Consider the following 7604-nt stretch of genomic DNA (forward strand, 5'->3'; position numbering starts at 1 on the left):
GTCCAAGACAATTATTTTAAGGTTAAGGATATCCTGGACTTATAACAACAGGGAAAGCAGATAGAATACCTTATTAGGTAGGAAGGGTACAGGCACAAGCACAATAGTTGGGAACCGGCTAGGCATTTCAACAGATATCCTAAGATACTACAGGAGTTCCATCAGCGGAAGGGATTATCCACACCAGGTCAATGAGAATCTCGGGCTGAACTTAGGTGGAGGAATGGCAAATATTCGCGGCCTACACAGACCCGAGTGCTTCTCATAGGGGGTGCTTACGTAGTACGCCGCAGACATGGTCATCCTAGGCGTGCTTTGGCCGTTGCGAGAAGGGTTTGGGAGAGTTCCTGCTGAAGCGCAGCAGTCCAAGGCAGTCAATCAAAGCCGCGGGTCCAGGTTATCGCTTTGCACCATGTCTTCATAGAAGCCCTTTGCTCTCTTTCTACGCCCAGTTAACTATCAGACATTTCTTTTCTACCAGCTCTCTTATCAATCTAGCCAGCCCTGCCGCCTTTGCGAACTTGATGTTCATACCTGCAATACACCATTATATAGAGCAACTGCACTAAACAACCAGGACCTATAGCCCCTACCAGCTTTCTTTCTCCTTTTCTCAAGTTTAGTATACTTAGAGAGTTTATTACCAGTTAGTTGCAATAGACTTCTAGAGCCATTATAAATTAAGCAGTCTATAGAATATAATGACTGTTTAGGAAGGTGGTAAGATATATAGCTTGCACCTTACCTAATTTGACCGCATCTAGCTCATTAGCCTTGCTTACCGGATTCTTCACCGCCTTGTCTAGACCGCCTTCTTACCGCCTTGCCTACCACCTTCTTACTAATCTACTCACCGCCTTTGCTCACCACCCTTGCTTACCACCTTGCTCACCGCTTTGCTTTCTAATCTACTTACCGCCCTTGTTCACCGCCTTGTTTACCGCCTTGCTTACTAATCTGCTCACCGCCTTTGCTTACCACCCTTGCTTACTACCTTGCTCACCGCCTTGCTTACTGCCCTTGCCTCCCAAGAGCTTCGGTTTCTACAACTTTGTCCAATAGCATATAGCTTATGTCCGGCGGTATAGTCTCTAGCGAAATCGCCTTCTGCTCCAAACATCTTGCTGAATTCTTAGCGCAACGGTCCATAACCCATTTTTAGTGTTGCGGGTTATCGCCATGGAAACTCTCTTGTACCTTGCTGACACGGTACTTGTCATATAGTTAGGTTGGTCTTGATCATCTGTTTAAATTCATACATTCTTCTATCTAGCATTACTGGAATTATAACTTCCTTAGAATCTGAAAGATTTCCAAGTATAAACCGGGACTACCTTGGAGAAATTTAGAAGCACTAGGTAATATCTATATAACTGCTGCAGCTTCACCTGCATTTCATCCGCTAATATTTGATCCCGCCTATAGTATGCAGCTATCTAGTGCTAACCTGGCAATTCCTCCTTCCACTGTCTATTTAACTAGTGAAGGTATAATTTTCCTTAATCATTATAGGGTATCATTTCGATTACCTACTATGTCATGCTTATATCAAATCTATTCTATGCCTCCAGCTGGAAAATGTATAGCTGCAATATCACTGCTGCAAAGTTATAGCAAACGCCACCAATGAGAAGCCTGCCGGCTTTGCAGAGCCGAGTTCGTATAGCCAGGCTCGCGTGCCAAACTCAGAACAACCTAACATATAGGGTTGCTGATCCAAATGAGAAGACCGAGCCCAAAGGTTGCCAAAGACAGTATCAACTACCTTTGAACTTCCATACAACAATCAAGCCCCATGGTTTGCACAATATTGATCGTCCACTTGCAGCTCTCCATAGCCGCCGGCGGTTTTATCTAGGACAGTAAGGAGGCTTTCTCTAAATCCGCCATTAGCCCCTCTTCGAGATCTTAAGGCTCTTAACCTACTTTAGGAGATACCTCCAGTGTCTTTTACATCTCTTAGAAGTTATTTATAATTGCCAATCCCTATATATCCTATAATCATAGCTATAGCAGTACCGTCTTCTAACCTATATATGCCTGCAGATCCCATGACTACCAATCTCCTCTATCGCGTATCCTACCCGCCTCTTCCGCTCAATACCAATATATAGCTGTCTCTCAGCGAAACTGCGGAGAGAGCCTGGAGCCCGGCATTCCTGAACGATGCGTCTTCTTGAACATAATACCGCCGGCGATATCCGCCTGACCAAGTTCTTTACCAGCAACGTTCCCCAATATACAATACTTTCGTACACCTAGGGTACAGAGGAGGAGGAGATCAGCTTTCAGGATCTGATGGATGGTATAGGCGAAAATAAAGTCGGCTATAATAAGATCCGATTTTGTAGAGATCAAGCATGGCGTAATAGTTTATAGTTCTTTTGGGTAGACATATGCTACATCAACAAGCCAGACAACACGGAGCTCTAGGAAGCTATCAATTCTATGTTTCGCTAGTACCATGATACGGCGAAATGTTATGTTTATCTCGCAGATGTCTCGATCCCCTCCCTTAGTACTGACGACAACTCCAGTTGGGAGGTTGCTTTTCGAAGCAGCAAATGGTTTACCTGCGGATGGACCCTTCAAGAGCTTATCGCTCTATTGTCTATCGAATTCTTCTCGAAAGAAGGTGTACGTCTAGGGAACAGGAGATCTCTAGAGCAAGATATTTACAATACAATGGGAATCCCTATCAGAGCCCTTCAAGGTAGCTGTGACGAAACCACAGGCAGTCCTGCCTCTGAAAGGGTTCGCCGGTCGAAGGTACTGCTGGTCGGACTGTAGGTCTCGGTGAAGCCAAAAGGTTCACAACAATGCAAGTCGCAATGTCTGCACAGTAATGTAGGGCTACCTTACTGCTTGTATTGCTCACTGGAGAACTCCCAGAGTCCTCCAGAATGAATGACTATATACTAGCTGGTTTTGGTCCGCTCACCATGGCTCACCAGTGAGCCTAGGTGATTCTGCTCGTCCGCTCACCTGGTGAGCGGGCGCTCTTACATATGCTCATCAGCGCTGCGAGCGCTCTTGCATGTCCCTGTGTACAATGATTGGCTGCGGATACACCCTTGTCCGCCCCACCGGGTCACTGCATGTGGTCAAATCGTGACACGATGCCCCTCCTCAACGTCTTTCGCCCCGAAAGACTTGGGTTGTTTCAAATAGCGCCAACTGCCCTTGCTTCTGTAGGTACGCGGGTCCCTGCTGTCTCCCTCTTTACCTTTTCAGGATGCTAACACGATGTCGGGACGCGTGAAGAAGCCGTCCCGTCTGCGTAATTCGACTGCCGAACGGCACGCCCTTGCTGAAGAGATCGAGTCTGTTGGTGTGGAGGCCGAGATGCCTTGCACTCGTTGTTGGACTGCTACCCCACGCGCGCGATGCGTCGTGGCGGAGGGCTCTTCCCGGTGTTCTCGCTGCGTTCGTCTGGGGAAACCTTGCGACGGGACCAGCGTCGCGTCCCTTCGTGAGTGTGGCTGATGGGTTCTTTCCCCCCCCCTTTTTTTTTGCTAACATTCCTAGTGTTGAGTAATGCGTCCGAGCGTAAGCGAATGGATTCTGAGATTGCCGAGATTGAGGATCAGCTTGCGGTGTTGTTGTCGCGGCTGAACCGGATGCGTCGCCAACGCCGCTTTGTCGAGGAGCGGGGGTCCGAACTGCTTCGCCGTGGCATGCAAGGTTTGGACGAGGAGGATGGTGTGGTCCCGATGTCGGATGAACAGATTTTGGTCGGTCAGGCACAGGCCTTGGGTGCCGTAGGGGTGTCAGACTGGGAGGCCATTGGTGCTGTCCCGTATGGTTCTGCGGGCCACGATCCGTTCTTGGATTCGCTACTCGGGGGTACCGCCAAGTGGGTGCCCCTATCCCCTCCGTACGTCGTTCTTCGTGCTGACCGCCTTCTTTAGCGCTGGTGCTGGCTCTCCCTCCGTGGAGCCTCCTCTTTCGGTCGGTCAGGATCCCTCTGGTGGGACTCCTGCAGCTTCTCAGGGTAGTGGGGGTTCGTAGTTGGTGGTGGTCAGGTCTCGGTCGCGCCTGCCGTGCGTGTTGTGTTGTAGCGTGGCTGCCTGCAGCCGCTCTTTCCTGCCTGGGGTTCTCAATCTGATTCTTGTTGCCTGTTTCCCAACAAATGAAATGGCTCAGTGGTGTAGCTTGGTTGTCACACCCGAGTGAATGCTCTGGGAGATCGTAGGTTCGAATCCTGCCTGCGCCTCGTCTCCACGTGAGTGGCTTTACCGCGGGGTAAGGCGACTCATACGGAGATTTTTGCGCCTTCCTCCTGGCCGATCTGGGTTCTGCCGGTGGAATTCTCTTAGTTTTTCTGCGCAGTTGAGATGCTCTGCCGGTTCCCATGAGTTGTCTTCCGGTCCGAAGTCGAGCCATTTGATCAAGTATTCTAGCCTTCCGTTGGCTATTCGTGAATCCAAGATCTCCTCAACGTCCCATTCTTCTTCTTCGTCCTTGGCTTCAATGTCCTTCGCAGCCCGTGCGTTCTCGGGTGCTGGTTCGAGGAGCGAGATGTGGAAGACGTTGGTGCGTAACTTCATCGTTGATGGTAACGAAAGTCGGTAGTTGGATGTCGAGATTTTTGCGTCAATCTTGAACGGTCCAATCTTCCTGAAGTCGAGTTTCTGGCTTGGCCGTTTCGTTTTCAAATTTCGGGAAATGAGGTAGACCATGTCTCCTCTCTCAAGGCGAGGTCCCTCGAGCCGATGCTTGTCGTAGTACTTCTTCATCCTGAGTCTAACGAACTCGAGTTCTTCTTTTAGCATCGCGTGCAACGCGTGCATCTTTTCTGCCTTGACTTTTGCCCTGGGTACCGCAACATCTGGTCCCTGGCGTAAATCTGCTTCGTAACCAAAATTCGCGAAGAACGGAGTGACTTTTGTTGTCTCCGTTGGCGTTGTATTGTATGCGAGCTGTGCCGCTGGCAATAGGTCAACCCAGTCGTCCTGTTGGAAGTTGACGAACGTTCTAAGGTATTGTTCGACGATCTGGTTGAGCCTTTCTGTCTGGCCATCTGTCTGCGGGTGGTATGCTGTTGAAAGCTTGCTCTTCGTGCCCAAACGCTTCGTAAGCGCTTGCCAAAACTTTGATGCGAATTTGGTGTCTCGGTCTGTGATCCATTCTTCCGGCCATCCATGAACTGCTGCGATGTGCCGGTAGATCGTATCCGCAAGTTGCTCTGCTGACCATGATTCTCTGTACGGGAAAAAGTAGCTCCACTTGGTAAGTCGGTCGACCACAGTGAGGATGCTGTCGTACTTCGTTCCGGTAGTCGAATCTTTTGAAAGCGGTAGTTTGGTGATAAAGTCCATCGTCACCGAACTCCATGGTCGTTCTGCAACTGGCAATGGTTCTAAGAGCCCGTATGGTTTGTGCCGTGCCGACTTGCTTCGATTGCAGAGGTCGCATTCCTGCACAACAGTCTTGACTCTAGTCCTGAGTCCTGGGAAGTCGTAGTGTTGCCGAACCTTGGCGATGGTTTTGGCAATTCCCATGTGTCCTCCGAGCTTCGACTCGTGAAGTGTCTTGATCAGTTCTGTTTGATCCTGTGGTGCGACGTAGGCCTTGCCGTTGTACCACAACGCTCCATCTCTCCAAGAGATGCCTGCCTTATCGTCTGCGTCGTTCCTCTTCCGGTCCTGGAAGTCTTTTCCTAGCCGTTTTTCCCTGAAGACTGCGCAACATTCTTCAAACGGTTGCAGAGGTTGTAAGTCGGGATCTTCGCCCTGTTGTGGAAGCGTATCGTCGTCGGGATCTTCCATCGGTTGGGGAGCGTGCCGTAAAGAACCGTCTGGCTGTTGTTGAAGTAATGGTGGCGAGGCTTCTGGTTGGCTATTTCTGAAGTGATCTGGCCTTCTGCTTAATGCATCTGCTCGCGCGTTCTCCGAGCCTTTCTTATAATTGATCTTGAAGTTGAATTCTGAAAGGAACTCTGCCCATCGAGTTTGTCGTCCGTTCAACACCTTCGTGGTGGTGAAGTATCGCAAGTTCTTGTGGTCTGTATAGACCTGAACTTCGTGAGTTGTGCCGCTGAGGTATGGTCTCCATTCTTGAAAAGCCTCGATGATGGCTAGCAATTCTTTGTCGTGGATTGGGTAGTTGAGCCGTGGTCCTTCGAGCTTCTTTGAAAAGAATGCAACTGGGTGTAACTTCCCATGTTCGTCGCGCTGACCTAGCTGTCCCCCGATCGCATAATCGGATGCGTCGGTCTCCACCTCAAATGGCTTTCGTGGGTCTGGTAACCAGAGCACTGGGTCGGCGATGATCGCATCGCGGATCTTCTGAAATGCTTGCTCGTGCTCGGCTTCCCACCGGAACTCGATGTCTTTCTTCGTGAGTTCGTGCAATGGTCGTGCAAGGTCGCCAAAGTTCCTGATGAACATTCGGTAGAAGTTGGCGAATCCGATGAATCCTCGCACTTCTGTCGTCGTTGTTGGTCGTGGCCATGTTTTGATCGCTTCAATCTTCGCTGGCTCCATCCTGATTCTGCCAGGCGAAATTTCGTATCCAAGAAATACTGTTTTCGTAACGTGGAATTCGCTCTTGTCCTTGTTGACTGACAACTTGTGTTCGTGGAGTGCATCCAGCACTGCCTTTACGTGTTTCTTATGTTCCTCGAGTGTCTTGGAGAAGATGAGGATATCATCTAGGTAGCAGACCGCGAATCGGTCGAGGAATGGGCGGATCGCATGGTCAACGACCGCCTGGAAGGTCGCTGGTGCGTTCGTCAATCCGAAGGGCATTACAAGATACTCGTAATGGCCGTAGGGAGTGCGAAACGCTGTCTTCCATTCATCCCCTTCCTTGATGCGAATATGGGCGTACGCTGTTGGAAGGTCGAGGCGAGTAAAGTAACGGGCGCCTGCCAACTGGTCTCGAAGCCGCGAGATGAGTGGCAAGGGATACCGGTTCTTTACTGTCTCTCCGTTCAGCTGTCGGTAGTCCACACACATCCGAAGCTTCCCATCCTTCTTTGGAACAAATAGGACTGGGTAGCCCGCCGGTGATGTTGATGGTCTGATGTGCCCTATCTTGAGATTCTCCTCAAGATATCTCCTTAACTCAGCATCTTGTTTTTCGTTGGTGTGGTACACCTTGAAGAACTTCAACTGGGCTCCTTCCTTGAGCTTGATTTCGTGATCCCAAGGTCCGTGGTCTGGTAGCCCTTTAAGATGCTTTGCTTCGAACGCCGGGTGTCCCTGGTACTCTGCCGGGATCTTGCCCGTCTCCGCGTTTTTCTCTGTGCTTCGGTAGTACGAGAACTTGTCTCCGGCCGTGATGCTGGCCGCTTCTCTCCAGGTGACCCAATCCTGGAATTCGAATTCTCCGGTCTCGTTGATCGAGATGACAGCGATTTCGATGTCGTCTGTGTCTCTCTGAGCCGCGCGAGGGCGTCGTCGCAAGTGGCGTCGTCTCTGGCCTGGTCTTGCCGATTCTCGCTGTTTGTTCTGGTGACTGCCGCCTCTTCCTGAGTCCGTAGTGCGCTGCCTGGCACTGTCCGTCTCCTGCGGTGGATCCATAGGGGCCGCCTCCCGGGGCAATCTTCCCTGCTGCGATCCGTCGTCTGCGCTTCCCATCTGGTTGGTCGGATACGG

At 50.5% G+C, this 7604-nt stretch overlaps 1 non-coding gene across 1 annotated transcript; it reads left to right on the forward strand.

Moving 5' to 3' along the window:
- The first annotated feature begins 4139 nt into the window (after positions 1 to 4139).
- B0T15DRAFT_t110 lies at positions 4140 to 4216 on the forward strand. Its single transcript has one exon. It is a non-coding gene; the product is annotated as a tRNA-Ser (tRNA).
- The last annotated feature ends 3388 nt before the right edge of the window (positions 4217 to 7604 follow it).

Source organism: Chaetomium strumarium (genome assembly GCF_033439665.1).
Source record: "Chaetomium strumarium strain CBS 333.67 chromosome Unknown B0T15scaffold_4, whole genome shotgun sequence".
NCBI lineage: Eukaryota > Fungi > Ascomycota > Sordariomycetes > Sordariales > Chaetomiaceae > Chaetomium > Chaetomium strumarium.